The sequence below is a fragment of the Tenrec ecaudatus genome, chromosome 1 (assembly GCF_050624435.1).
Source record: "Tenrec ecaudatus isolate mTenEca1 chromosome 1, mTenEca1.hap1, whole genome shotgun sequence".
NCBI classification, from domain to species: domain Eukaryota; kingdom Metazoa; phylum Chordata; class Mammalia; order Afrosoricida; family Tenrecidae; genus Tenrec; species Tenrec ecaudatus.
Window position 1 is genome coordinate 288,272,785 of NC_134530.1, and position 15,520 is coordinate 288,288,304.

Sequence of the window (15,520 nt, forward strand, 5' to 3'; positions counted from 1 at the left end):
AGAGCTCGTGCCGCATGATATTCAGTTCACGCATGCCGCCTGCAGTTTCTTTCTTGCAGAAAAAACTTTTCCCGTGTAATTCTTGAAACTGCTGCCAAACTGTGGCACAGAAGATTTAGTTTTAGGGTTAACTTTAGACGGGCACATAGCTGTAGGCATGGGACACGTTTAGGGATAGGGTTAGCGTTCAGCAGAGAGAGTTACGGCTGGGGTTAGGATTCACGTTATGTTAAGGTTGCAATGTAGGGTGAGTGTGAGGTTGAAGGTAACGGTAGGGTTTAGTGCTTAAGGGTGAACGAACCTGTTTTCTCATTTAGTCTTATGATAAACTTGACTGTTTAGGTTGGGTAGGGTTAATATTTGTGTGAGGGTTTGAAAGTGTGCGAGGTTACGAGTTAACATTAGGCTGACGGTTTGTGAGGGATAGAGTTGTTAGGTTTTGGAGAAGGGTGACGGTGAGGAGCAAGGTTAGTTGTAGGGTGAGCTGCATGTGAACATCAGATTTGGAGATAGGATAAGGGGTGGGCTTAGGTTAGACATACGGTTAAGGATAGGGCTTGGTTTAGGGTGAGCCTTAGCTTAGGGTTCGGAGTATACAGAATTAGACCTCGGCTTAGGGGTAGGCCTCTGCTTACGTTTAGTTAGACCTAGGGTTAGGCTTAGGATTCGGGTGGATTTTAGGATAGGATTTAGATTTGAGGTTTCATTTACGTTTGGACAATTGGAAGTACATCTGCTCTCCCTGGCTGTCCTTCACGATCACAATGTTTCTGAGAGTCATGGTTTAGGGGAAATCTTGCTAGTTGCAGGTTTCAAAGCACAACGGCGCCTCCTGCAGTGTGGTTTTCCGTCAAACTTATGCTCGCTCTTTGAGAATCCTGGGTCTCTGGGAAAACCGTGAGTCCCGCGACTTTCTCAATTCCAGTGTGCCCCACGCAGCAGTGTGCTTTGTGTCTGAGAATTCCGGAAAATCAGGAACCCGGCAATGAAGTTCAGCCTGCATTCTGTTTTCACACGCATGTGGCTCCTTAGAGGTTCTCATGCCTCTGTACACTGACGCTTCCAGCAACGTCATTTCTCGCAGGTCAATAGCGCCTGTTTGATTTTCACAGGTCTGGGGAAAGGGGCGAAGCGCCTGGGATCCCGTGCTTTACCACTGTGCGGCCTCATGAAGATGCTTGTAAGTACAGCGGCAAGAACCTCGGTGTCAATTCTCTCAGATTGTCATTGCGATGGGAAGATCCTAATTCGCTAGAAAACGTTTTTCCATGGAAGACATTTCACCACAAAGCTCTCTTTTGTGTGGAGAAAACTCTGTGAATGATGCTGCCAGCAGGTGCGTGTCTCCCAGTTCCTTTTACGTCGATGGAAGAGACGCGTGAGTGTAAGGATAACGGTGAATGGTGGCCCTTCATAACCCAGGAAGATCAGAAACCCAAGTCAACTTCAGGAACGTAGATGTGGGACTCCGGAGAAAACTTCACTCAGGTACTTAAATGAACTTTCCTTACAATGTCGAGGCCTGAAACGCCTAGTGCCTGAGGGCACCCGTGCTCCAGGCCTAGATAATTCTGTGGAGCGTGCCTCCCTCAGCTGCTTCCTTTTCTCTCACCAACAACATTGCTCCGTGAAATTCTGCGGATGATGAAAACTATTTGTCACGGGTAGGTATTTTCTCATTATTGGCCTTCCCTTCGAAGTACAAATTCTTTCCTACACGGGTGCTGCCTCCCTGAGCTTTCATTTGTCTGGGCTCCATCGATGCAGATTCCTGTGCTGAATACGCCATGGACTGGCACAGGTGTGTGCTTGTCAGCACGCCGGGCGTATGCAGCAATTTCGTTTTCCCAACTTCTACCGGGCTTGATCCAGGGCCCTTATTCCAATGAAAACGTTTTAGGTCAAATTCCAGAGGAGCACCATTGTGCCTCTGGGAGCTACACCCGGGTCTGCGGAACAGAGCCTCCAGAGGTTTCACAATTCTGACTTCACATTCAACACGGAATTTCATGTATCTAATGAAACCGTGAATTGTGGCCGTACGAGAGTCTCACATTCTCATTGTCTAATGGCTGCTTACGTTTCCCAGTCTGATCCGGCTGCTGCTTCGTTTCTGGGCAATTACCATTCAATACTGGACGTTCAGCCTTCTTTGGAATTCTGTGTTTGCGGCATGTCCCCGTGGCTCTCTAAGACCACCTAGTGGAGGTTGATGTGTCTCCGGACAATCGTCTTAATGTCAGGCGTCTGCAACGGAGACCCCACAGAGGTTGATGAGCACGGGGGAAATAAACTTCTGTTTCTTTATAACGCCCACTCGTGGCCCTTTTAGCATCTGATGGCAAAGAGCTCGTGCCGCATGATATTCAGTTCACGCATGCCGCCTGCAGTTTCTTTCTTGCAGAAAAAACTTTTCCCGTGTAATTCTTGAAACTGCTGCCAAACTGTGGCACAGAAGATTTAGTTTTAGGGTTAACTTTAGACGGGCACATAGCTGTAGGCATGGGACACGTTTAGGGATAGGGTTAGCGTTCAGCAGAGAGAGTTACGGCTGGGGTTAGGATTCACGTTATGTTAAGGTTGCAATGTAGGGTGAGTGTGAGGTTGAAGGTAACGGTAGGGTTTAGTGCTTAAGGGTGAACGAACCTGTTTTCTCATTTAGTCTTATGATAAACTTGACTGTTTAGGTTGGGTAGGGTTAATATTTGTGTGAGGGTTTGAAAGTGTGCGAGGTTACGAGTTAACATTAGGCTGACGGTTTGTGAGGGATAGAGTTGTTAGGTTTTGGAGAAGGGTGACGGTGAGGAGCAAGGTTAGTTGTAGGGTGAGCTGCATGTGAACATCAGATTTGGAGATAGGATAAGGGGTGGGCTTAGGTTAGACATACGGTTAAGGATAGGGCTTGGTTTAGGGTGAGCCTTAGCTTAGGGTTCGGAGTATACAGAATTAGACCTCGGCTTAGGGGTAGGCCTCTGCTTAGGTTTAGTTAGACCTAGGGTTAGGCTTAGGATTCGGGTGGATTTTAGGATAGGATTTAGATTTGAGGTTTCATTTACGTTTGGACAATTGGAAGTACATCTGCTCTCCCTGGCTGTCCTTCACAATCACAATGTTTCTGAGAGTCATGGTTTAGGGGAAATCTTGCTAGTTGCAGGTTTCAAAGCACAACGGCGCCTCCTGCAGTGTGGTTTTCCGTCAAACTTATGCTCGCTCTTTGAGAATCCTGGGTCTCTGGGAAAACCGTGAGTCCCGCGACTTTCTCAATTCCAGTGTGCCCCACGCAGCAGTGTGCTTTGTGTCTGAGAATTCCGGAAAATCAGGAACCCGGCAATGAAGTTCAGCCTGCATTCTGTTTTCACACGCATGTGGCTCCTTAGAGGTTCTCATGCCTCTGTACACTGACGCTTCCAGCAACGTCATTTCTCGCAGGTCAATAGCGCCTGTTTGATTTTCACAGGTCTGGGGAAAGGGGCGAAGCGCCTGGGATCCCGTGCTTTACCACTGTGCGGCCTCATGAAGATGCTTGTAAGTACAGCGGCAAGAACCTCGGTGTCAATTCTCTCAGATTGTCATTGCGATGGGAAGATCCTAATTCGCTAGAAAACGTTTTTCCATGGAAGACATTTCACCACAAAGCTCTCTTTTGTGTGGAGAAAACTCTGTGAATGATGCTGCCAGCAGGTGCGTGTCTCCCAGTTCCTTTTACGTCGATGGAAGAGACGCGTGAGTGTAAGGATAACGGTGAATGGTGGCCCTTCATAACCCAGGAAGATCAGAAACCCGAGTCAACTTCAGGAACGTAGATGTGGGACTCCGGAGAAAACTTCACTCAGGTACTTAAATGAACTTTCCTTACAATGTCGAGGCCTGAAACGCCTTGTGCCTGAGGGCACCCGTGCTCCAGGCCTAGATAATTCTGTGGAGCGTGCCTCCCTCAGCTGCTTCCTTTTCTCTCACCAACAACATTGCTCCGTGAAATTCTGCGGATGATGAAAACTATTTGTCACGGGTAGGTATTTTCTCATTATTGGCCTTCCCTTCGAAGTACAAATACTTTCCTACACGGGTGCTGCCTCCCTGAGCTTTCATTTGTCTGGGCTCCATCGATGCAGATTCCTGGGCTGAATACGCCATGGACTGGCACAGGTGTGTGCTTGTCAGCACGCCGGGCGTATGCAGCAATTTCGTTTACCCAACTTCTACCGGGCTTGACCCAGGGCCCTTATTCCAATGAAAACGTTTTACGTCAAATTCCAGAGGAGCACCATTGTGCCTCTGGGAGCTACACCCGGGTCTACGGAACAGAGCCTCCAGAGGTTTCACTATTCTGACTTCACATTCAACACGGAATTTCATGGATCTAAGGAAACCGTGAATTGTGGCCGTACGAGAGTCTCACATTCTCATTGTCTAATGGCTGCTTACGTTTCCCAGTCTGATCCGGCTGCTGCTTCGTTTCTGGGCAATTACCATTCAATACTGGACGTTCAGCCTTCTTTGGAATTCTGTGTTTGCGGCATGTCCCCGTGGCTCTCTAAGACCACCTAGTGGAGGTTGATGTGTCTCCGGACAATCGTCTTAATGTCAGGCGTCTGCAACGGAGACCCCACAGAGGTTGATGAGCACGGGGGAAATAAACTTCTGTTTCTTTATAACGCCCACTCGTGGCCCTTTTAGCATCTGATGGCAAAGAGCTCGTGCCGCATGATATTCAGTTCACGCATGCCGCCTGCAGTTTCTTTCTTGCAGAAAAAACTTTTCCCGTGTAATTCTTGAAACTGCTGCCAAACTGTGGCACAGAAGATTTAGTTTTAGGGTTAACTTTAGACGGGCACATAGCTGTAGGCATTGGGACACGTTTAGGGATAGGGTTAGCGTTCAGGAGAGAGTTACGGCTGGGGTTAGGATTCACGTTATGTTAAGGTTGCAATGTAGGGTGAGTGTGAGGTTGAAGGTAACGGTAGGGTTTAGTGCTTAAGGGTGAACGAACCTGTTTTCTCATTTAGTCTTATGATAAACTTGACTGTTTAGGTTGGGTAGGGTTAATATTTGTGTGAGGGTTTGAAAGTGTGCGAGGTTACGAGTTAACATTAGGCTGACGGTTTGTGAGGGATAGAGTTGTTAGGTTTTGGAGAAGGGTGACGGTGAGGAGCAAGGTTAGTTGTAGGGTGAGCTGCATGTGAACATCAGATTTGGAGATAGGATAAGGGGTGGGCTTAGGTTAGACATACGGTTAAGGATAGGGCTTGGTTTAGGGTGAGCCTTAGCTTAGGGTTCGGAGTATACAGAATTAGACCTCGGCTTAGGGGTAGGCCTCTGCTTAGGTTTAGTTAGACCTAGGGTTAGGCTTAGGATTCGGGTGGATTTTAGGATAGGATTTAGATTTGAGGTTTCATTTACGTTTGGACAATTGGAAGTACATCTGCTCTCCCTGGCTGTCCTTCACGATCACAATGTTTCTGAGAGTCATGGTTTAGGGGAAATCTTGCTAGTTGCAGGTTTCAAAGCACAACGGCGCCTCCTGCAGTGTGGTTTTCCGTCAAACTTATGCTCGCTCTTTGAGAATCCTGGGTCTCTGGGAAAACCGTGAGTCCCGCGACTTTCTCAATTCCAGTGTGCCCCACGCAGCAGTGTGCTTTGTGTCTGAGAATTCCGGAAAATCAGGAACCCGGCAATGAAGTTCAGCCTGCATTCTGTTTTCACACGCATGTGGCTCCTTAGAGGTTCTCATGCCTCTGTACACTGACGCTTCCAGCAACGTCATTTCTCGCAGGTCAATAGCGCCTGTTTGATTTTCACAGGTCTGGGGAAAGGGGCGAAGCGCCTGGGATCCCGTGCTTTACCACTGTGCGGCCTCATGAAGATGCTTGTAAGTACAGCGGCAAGAACCTCGGTGTCAATTCTCTCAGATTGTCATTGCGATGGGAAGATCCTAATTCGCTAGAAAACGTTTTTCCATGGAAGACATTTCACCACAAAGCTCTCTTTTGTGTGGAGAAAACTCTGTGAATGATGCTGCCAGCAGGTGCGTGTCTCCCAGTTCCTTTTACGTCGATGGAAGAGACGCGTGAGTGTAAGGATAACGGTGAATGGTGGCCCTTCATAACCCAGGAAGATCAGAAACCCGAGTCAACTTCAGGAACGTAGATGTGGGACTCCGGAGAAAACTTCACTCAGGTACTTAAATGAACTTTCCTTACAATGTCGAGGCCTGAAACGCCTTGTGCCTGAGGGCACCCGTGCTCCAGGCCTAGATAATTCTGTGGAGCGTGCCTCCCTCAGCTGCTTCCTTTTCTCTCACCAACAACATTGCTCCGTGAAATTCTGCGGATGATGAAAACTATTTGTCACGGGTAGGTATTTTCTCATTATTGGCCTTCCCTTCGAAGTACAAATACTTTCCTACACGGGTGCTGCCTCCCTGAGCTTTCATTTGTCTGGGCTCCATCGATGCAGATTCCTGGGCTGAATACGCCATGGACTGGCACAGGTGTGTGCTTGTCAGCACGCCGGGCGTATGCAGCAATTTCGTTTACCCAACTTCTACCGGGCTTGACCCAGGGCCCTTATTCCAATGAAAACGTTTTACGTCAAATTCCAGAGGAGCACCATTGTGCCTCTGGGAGCTACACCCGGGTCTACGGAACAGAGCCTCCAGAGGTTTCACTATTCTGACTTCACATTCAACACGGAATTTCATGGATCTAAGGAAACCGTGAATTGTGGCCGTACGAGAGTCTCACATTCTCATTGTCTAATGGCTGCTTACGTTTCCCAGTCTGATCCGGCTGCTGCTTCGTTTCTGGGCAATTACCATTCAATACTGGACGTTCAGCCTTCTTTGGAATTCTGTGTTTGCGGCATGTCCCCGTGGCTCTCTAAGACCACCTAGTGGAGGTTGATGTGTCTCCGGACAATCGTCTTAATGTCAGGCGTCTGCAACGGAGACCCCACAGAGGTTGATGAGCACGGGGGAAATAAACTTCTGTTTCTTTATAACGCCCACTCGTGGCCCTTTTAGCATCTGATGGCAAAGAGCTCGTGCCGCATGATATTCAGTTCACGCATGCCGCCTGCAGTTTCTTTCTTGCAGAAAAAACTTTTCCCGTGTAATTCTTGAAACTGCTGCCAAACTGTGGCACAGAAGATTTAGTTTTAGGGTTAACTTTAGACGGGCACATAGCTGTAGGCATTGGGACACGTTTAGGGATAGGGTTAGCGTTCAGGAGAGAGTTACGGCTGGGGTTAGGATTCACGTTATGTTAAGGTTGCAATGTAGGTTGAGTGTGAGGTTGAAGGTAACGGTAGGGTTTAGTGCTTAAGGGTGAACGAACCTGTTTTCTCATTTAGTCTTATGATAAACTTGACTGTTTAGGTTGGGTAGGGTTAATATTTGTGTGAGGGTTTGAAAGTGTGCGAGGTTACGAGTTAACATTAGGCTGACGGTTTGTGAGGGATAGAGTTGTTAGGTTTTGGAGAAGGGTGACGGTGAGGAGCAAGGTTAGTTGTAGGGTGAGCTGCATGTGAACATCAGATTTGGAGATAGGATAAGGGGTGGGCTTAGGTTAGACATACGGTTAAGGATAGGGCTTGGTTTAGGGTGAGCCTTAGCTTAGGGTTCGGAGTATACAGAATTAGACCTCGGCTTAGGGGTAGGCCTCTGCTTAGGTTTAGTTAGACCTAGTGTTAGGCTTAGGATTCGGGTGGATTTTAGGATAGGATTTAGATTTGAGGTTTCATTTACGTTTGGACAATTGGAAGTACATCTGCTCTCCCTGGCTGTCCTTCACGATCACAATGTTTCTGAGAGTCATGGTTTAGGGGAAATCTTGCTAGTTGCAGGTTTCAAAGCACAACGGCGCCTCCTGCAGTGTGGTTTTCCGTCAAACTTATGCTCGCTCTTTGAGAATCCTGGGTCTCTGGGAAAACCGTGAGTCCCGCGACTTTCTCAATTCCAGTGTGCCCCACGCAGCAGTGTGCTTTGTGTCTGAGAATTCCGGAAAATCAGGAACCCGGCAATGAAGTTCAGCCTGCATTCTGTTTTCACACGCATGTGGCTCCTTAGAGGTTCTCATGCCTCTGTACACTGACGCTTCCAGCAACGTCATTTCTCGCAGGTCAATAGCGCCTGTTTGATTTTCACAGGTCTGGGGAAAGGGGCGAAGCGCCTGGGATCCCGTGCTTTACCACTGTGCGGCCTCATGAAGATGCTTGTAAGTACAGCGGCAAGAACCTCGGTGTCAATTCTCTCAGATTGTCATTGCGATGGGAAGATCCTAATTCGCTAGAAAACGTTTTTCCATGGAAGACATTTCACCACAAAGCTCTCTTTTGTGTGGAGAAAACTCTGTGAATGATGCTGCCAGCAGGTGCGTGTCTCCCAGTTCCTTTTACGTCGATGGAAGAGACGCGTGAGTGTAAGGATAACGGTGAATGGTGGCCCTTCATAACCCAGGAAGATCAGAAACCCGAGTCAACTTCAGGAACGTAGATGTGGGACTCCGGAGAAAACTTCACTCAGGTACTTAAATGAACTTTCCTTACAATGTCGAGGCCTGAAACGCCTTGTGCCTGAGGGCACCCGTGCTCCAGGCCTAGATAATTCTGTGGAGCGTGCCTCCCTCAGCTGCTTCCTTTTCTCTCACCAACAACATTGCTCCGTGAAATTCTGCGGATGATGAAAACTATTTGTCACGGGTAGGTATTTTCTCATTATTGGCCTTCCCTTCGAAGTACAAATACTTTCCTACACGGGTGCTGCCTCCCTGAGCTTTCATTTGTCTGGGCTCCATCGATGCAGATTCCTGGGCTGAATACGCCATGGACTGGCACAGGTGTGTGCTTGTCAGCACGCCGGGCGTATGCAGCAATTTCGTTTACCCAACTTCTACCGGGCTTGACCCAGGGCCCTTATTCCAATGAAAACGTTTTACGTCAAATTCCAGAGGAGCACCATTGTGCCTCTGGGAGCTACACCCGGGTCTACGGAACAGAGCCTCCAGAGGTTTCACTATTCTGACTTCACATTCAACACGGAATTTCATGGATCTAAGGAAACCGTGAATTGTGGCCGTACGAGAGTCTCACATTCTCATTGTCTAATGGCTGCTTACGTTTCCCAGTCTGATCCGGCTGCTGCTTCGTTTCTGGGCAATTACCATTCAATACTGGACGTTCAGCCTTCTTTGGAATTCTGTGTTTGCGGCATGTCCCCGTGGCTCTCTAAGACCACCTAGTGGAGGTTGATGTGTCTCCGGACAATCGTCTTAATGTCAGGCGTCTGCAACGGAGACCCCACAGAGGTTGATGAGCACGGGGGAAATAAACTTCTGTTTCTTTATAACGCCCACTCGTGGCCCTTTTAGCATCTGATGGCAAAGAGCTCGTGCCGCATGATATTCAGTTCACGCATGCCGCCTGCAGTTTCTTTCTTGCAGAAAAAACTTTTCCCGTGTAATTCTTGAAACTGCTGCCAAACTGTGGCACAGAAGATTTAGTTTTAGGGTTAACTTTAGACGGGCACATAGCTGTAGGCATTGGGACACGTTTAGGGATAGGGTTAGCGTTCAGCAGAGAGAGTTACGGTTGGGGTTAGGATTCACGTTATGTTAAGGTTGCAATGTAGGGTGAGTGTGAGGTTGAAGGTAACGGTAGGGTTTAGTGCTTAAGGGTGAACGAACCTGTTTTCTCATTTAGTCTTATGATAAACTTGACTGTTTAGGTTTGGTAGGGTTAATATTTGTGTGAGGGTTTGAAAGTGTGCGAGGTTACGAGTTAACATTAGGCTGACGGTTTGTGAGGGATAGAGTTGTTAGGTTTTGGAGAAGGGTGACGGTGAGGAGCAAGGTTAGTTGTAGGGTGAGCTGCATGTGAACATCAGATTTGGAGATAGGATAAGGGGTGGGCTTAGGTTAGACATACGGTTAAGGATAGGGCTTGGTTTAGGGTGAGCCTTAGCTTAGGGTTCGGAGTATACAGAATTAGACCTCGGCTTAGGGGTAGGCCTCTGCTTAGGTTTAGTTAGACCTAGGGTTAGGCTTAGGATTCGGGTGGATTTTAGGATAGGATTTAGATTTGAGGTTTCATTTACGTTTGGACAATTGGAAGTACATCTGCTCTCCCTGGCTGTCCTTCACGATCACAATGTTTCTGAGAGTCATGGTTTAGGGGAAATCTTGCTAGTTGCAGGTTTCAAAGCACAACGGCGCCTCCTGCAGTGTGGTTTTCCGTCAAACTTATGCTCGCTCTTTGAGAATCCTGGGTCTCTGGGAAAACCGTGAGTCCCGCGACTTTCTCAATTCCAGTGTGCCCCACGCAGCAGTGTGCTTTGTGTCTGAGAATTCCGGAAAATCAGGAACCCGGCAATGAAGTTCAGCCTGCATTCTGTTTTCACACGCATGTGGCTCCTTAGAGGTTCTCATGCCTCTGTACACTGACGCTTCCAGCAACGTCATTTCTCGCAGGTCAATAGCGCCTGTTTGATTTTCACAGGTCTGGGGAAAGGGGCGAAGCGCCTGGGATCCCGTGCTTTACCACTGTGCGGCCTCATGAAGATGCTTGTAAGTACAGCGGCAAGAACCTCGGTGTCAATTCTCTCAGATTGTCATTGCGATGGGAAGATCCTAATTCGCTAGAAAACGTTTTTCCATGGAAGACATTTCACCACAAAGCTCTCTTTTGTGTGGAGAAAACTCTGTGAATGATGCTGCCAGCAGGTGCGTGTCTCCCAGTTCCTTTTACGTCGATGGAAGAGACGCGTGAGTGTAAGGATAACGGTGAATGGTGGCCCTTCATAACCCAGGAAGATCAGAAACCCGAGTCAACTTCAGGAACGTAGATGTGGGACTCCGGAGAAAACTTCACTCAGGTACTTAAATGAACTTTCCTTACAATGTCGAGGCCTGAAACGCCTTGTGCCTGAGGGCACCCGTGCTCCAGGCCTAGATAATTCTGTGGAGCGTGCCTCCCTCAGCTGCTTCCTTTTCTCTCACCAACAACATTGCTCCGTGAAATTCTGCGGATGATGAAAACTATTTGTCACGGGTAGGTATTTTCTCATTATTGGCCTTCCCTTCGAAGTACAAATACTTTCCTACACGGGTGCTGCCTCCCTGAGCTTTCATTTGTCTGGGCTCCATCGATGCAGATTCCTGGGCTGAATACGCCATGGACTGGCACAGGTGTGTGCTTGTCAGCACGCCGGGCGTATGCAGCAATTTCGTTTACCCAACTTCTACCGGGCTTGACCCAGGGCCCTTATTCCAATGAAAACGTTTTACGTCAAATTCCAGAGGAGCACCATTGTGCCTCTGGGAGCTACACCCGGGTCTACGGAACAGAGCCTCCAGAGGTTTCACTATTCTGACTTCACATTCAACACGGAATTTCATGGATCTAAGGAAACCGTGAATTGTGGCCGTACGAGAGTCTCACATTCTCATTGTCTAATGGCTGCTTACGTTTCCCAGTCTGATCCGGCTGCTGCTTCGTTTCTGGGCAATTACCATTCAATACTGGACGTTCAGCCTTCTTTGGAATTCTGTGTTTGCGGCATGTCCCCGTGGCTCTCTAAGACCACCTAGTGGAGGTTGATGTGTCTCCGGACAATCGTCTTAATGTCAGGCGTCTGCAACGGAGACCCCACAGAGGTTGATGAGCACGGGGGAAATAAACTTCTGTTTCTTTATAACGCCCACTCGTGGCCCTTTTAGCATCTGATGGCAAAGAGCTCGTGCCGCATGATATTCAGTTCACGCATGCCGCCTGCAGTTTCTTTCTTGCAGAAAAAACTTTTCCCGTGTAATTCTTGAAACTGCTGCCAAACTGTGGCACAGAAGATTTAGTTTTAGGGTTAACTTTAGACGGGCACATAGCTGTAGGCATTGGGACACGTTTAGGGATAGGGTTAGCGTTCAGGAGAGAGTTACGGCTGGGGTTAGGATTCACGTTATGTTAAGGTTGCAATGTAGGGTGAGTGTGAGGTTGAAGGTAACGGTAGGGTTTAGTGCTTAAGGGTGAACGAACCTGTTTTCTCATTTAGTCTTATGATAAACTTGACTGTTTAGGTTGGGTAGGGTTAATATTTGTGTGAGGGTTTGAAAGTGTGCGAGGTTACGAGTTAACATTAGGCTGACGGTTTGTGAGGGATAGAGTTGTTAGGTTTTGGAGAAGGGTGACGGTGAGGAGCAAGGTTAGTTGTAGGGTGAGCTGCATGTGAACATCAGATTTGGAGATAGGATAAGGGGTGGGCTTAGGTTAGACATACGGTTAAGGATAGGGCTTGGTTTAGGGTGAGCCTTAGCTTAGGGTTCGGAGTATACAGAATTAGACCTCGGCTTAGGGGTAGGCCTCTGCTTACGTTTAGTTAGACCTAGGGTTAGGCTTAGGATTCGGGTGGATTTTAGGATAGGATTTAGATTTGAGGTTTCATTTACGTTTGGACAATTGGAAGTACATCTGCTCTCCCTGGCTGTCCTTCACGATCACAATGTTTCTGAGAGTCATGGTTTAGGGGAAATCTTGCTAGTTGCAGGTTTCAAAGCACAACGGCGCCTCCTGCAGTGTGGTTTTCCGTCAAACTTATGCTCGCTCTTTGAGAATCCTGGGTCTCTGGGAAAACCGTGAGTCCCGCGACTTTCTCAATTCCAGTGTGCCCCACGCAGCAGTGTGCTTTGTGTCTGAGAATTCCGGAAAATCAGGAACCCGGCAATGAAGTTCAGCCTGCATTCTGTTTTCACACGCATGTGGCTCCTTAGAGGTTCTCATGCCTCTCTTCCAGCAACGTCATTTCTCGCAGGTCAATAGCGCCTGTTTGATTTTCACAGGTCTGGGGAAAGGGGCGAAGCGCCTGGGATCCCGTGCTTTACCACTGTGCGGCCTCATGAAGATGCTTGTAAGTACAGCGGCAAGAACCTCGGTGTCAATTCTCTCAGATTGTCATTGCGATGGGAAGATCCTAATTCGCTAGAAAACGTTTTTCCATGGAAGACATTTCACCACAAAGCTCTCTTTTGTGTGGAGAAAACTCTGTGAATGATGCTGCCAGCAGGTGCGTGTCTCCCAGTTCCTTTTACGTCGATGGAAGAGACGCGTGAGTGTAAGGATAACGGTGAATGGTGGCCCTTCATAACCCAGGAAGATCAGAAACCCGAGTCAACTTCAGGAACGTAGATGTGGGACTCCGGAGAAAACTTCACTCAGGTACTTAAATGAACTTTCCTTACAATGTCGAGGCCTGAAACGCCTTGTGCCTGAGGGCACCCGTGCTCCAGGCCTAGATAATTCTGTGGAGCGTGCCTCCCTCAGCTGCTTCCTTTTCTCTCACCAACAACATTGCTCCGTGAAATTCTGCGGATGATGAAAACTATTTGTCACGGGTAGGTATTTTCTCATTATTGGCCTTCCCTTCGAAGTACAAATACTTTCCTACACGGGTGCTGCCTCCCTGAGCTTTCATTTGTCTGGGCTCCATCGATGCAGATTCCTGGGCTGAATACGCCATGGACTGGCACAGGTGTGTGCTTGTCAGCACGCCGGGCGTATGCAGCAATTTCGTTTACCCAACTTCTACCGGGCTTGACCCAGGGCCCTTATTCCAATGAAAACGTTTTACGTCAAATTCCAGAGGAGCACCATTGTGCCTCTGGGAGCTACACCCGGGTCTACGGAACAGAGCCTCCAGAGGTTTCACTATTCTGACTTCACATTCAACACGGAATTTCATGGATCTAAGGAAACCGTGAATTGTGGCCGTACGAGAGTCTCACATTCTCATTGTCTAATGGCTGCTTACGTTTCCCAGTCTGATCCGGCTGCTGCTTCGTTTCTGGGCAATTACCATTCAATACTGGACGTTCAGCCTTCTTTGGAATTCTGTGTTTGCGGCATGTCCCCGTGGCTCTCTAAGACCACCTAGTGGAGGTTGATGTGTCTCCGGACAATCGTCTTAATGTCAGGCGTCTGCAACGGAGACCCCACAGAGGTTGATGAGCACGGGGGAAATAAACTTCTGTTTCTTTATAACGCCCACTCGTGGCCCTTTTAGCATCTGATGGCAAAGAGCTCGTGCCGCATGATATTCAGTTCACGCATGCCGCCTGCAGTTTCTTTCTTGCAGAAAAAACTTTTCCCGTGTAATTCTTGAAACTGCTGCCAAACTGTGGCACAGAAGATTTAGTTTTAGGGTTAACTTTAGACGGGCACATAGCTGTAGGCATTGGGACACGTTTAGGGATAGGGTTAGCGTTCAGGAGAGAGTTACGGCTGGGGTTAGGATTCACGTTATGTTAAGGTTGCAATGTAGGGTGAGTGTGAGGTTGAAGGTAACGGTAGGGTTTAGTGCTTAAGGGTGAACGAACCTGTTTTCTCATTTAGTCTTATGATAAACTTGACTGTTTAGGTTGGGTAGGGTTAATATTTGTGTGAGGGTTTGAAAGTGTGCGAGGTTACGAGTTAACATTAGGCTGACGGTTTGTGAGGGATAGAGTTGTTAGGTTTTGGAGAAGGGTGACGGTGAGGAGCAAGGTTAGTTGTAGGGTGAGCTGCATGTGAACATCAGATTTGGAGATAGGATAAGGGGTGGGCTTAGGTTAGACATACGGTTAAGGATAGGGCTTGGTTTAGGGTGAGCCTTAGCTTAGGGTTCGGAGTATACAGAATTAGACCTCGGCTTAGGGGTAGGCCTCTGCTTAGGTTTAGTTAGACCTAGTGTTAGGCTTAGGATTCGGGTGGATTTTAGGATAGGATTTAGATTTGAGGTTTCATTTACGTTTGGACAATTGGAAGTACATCTGCTCTCCCTGGCTGTCCTTCACGATCACAATGTTTCTGAGAGTCATGGTTTAGGGGAAATCTTGCTAGTTGCAGGTTTCAAAGCACAACGGCGCCTCCTGCAGTGTGGTTTTCCGTCAAACTTATGCTCGCTCTTTGAGAATCCTGGGTCTCTGGGAAAACCGTGAGTCCCGCGACTTTCTCAATTCCAGTGTGCCCCACGCAGCAGTGTGCTTTGTGTCTGAGAATTCCGGAAAATCAGGAACCCGGCAATGAAGTTCAGCCTGCATTCTGTTTTCACACGCATGTGGCTCCTTAGAGGTTCTCATGCCTCTGTACACTGACGCTTCCAGCAACGTCATTTCTCGCAGGTCAATAGCGCCTGTTTGATTTTCACAGGTCTGGGGAAAGGGGCGAAGCGCCTGGGATCCCGTGCTTTACCACTGTGCGGCCTCATGAAGATGCTTGTAAGTACAGCGGCAAGAACCTCGGTGTCAATTCTCTCAGATTGTCATTGCGATGGGAAGATCCTAATTCGCTAGAAAACGTTTTTCCATGGAAGACATTTCACCACAAAGCTCTCTTTTGTGTGGAGAAAACTCTGTGAATGATGCTGCCAGCAGGTGCGTGTCTCCCAGTTCCTTTTACGTCGATGGAAGAGACGCGTGAGTGTAAGGATAACGGTGAATGGTGGCCCTTCATAACCCAGGAAGATCAGAAACCCGAGTCAACTTCAGGAACGTAGATGTGG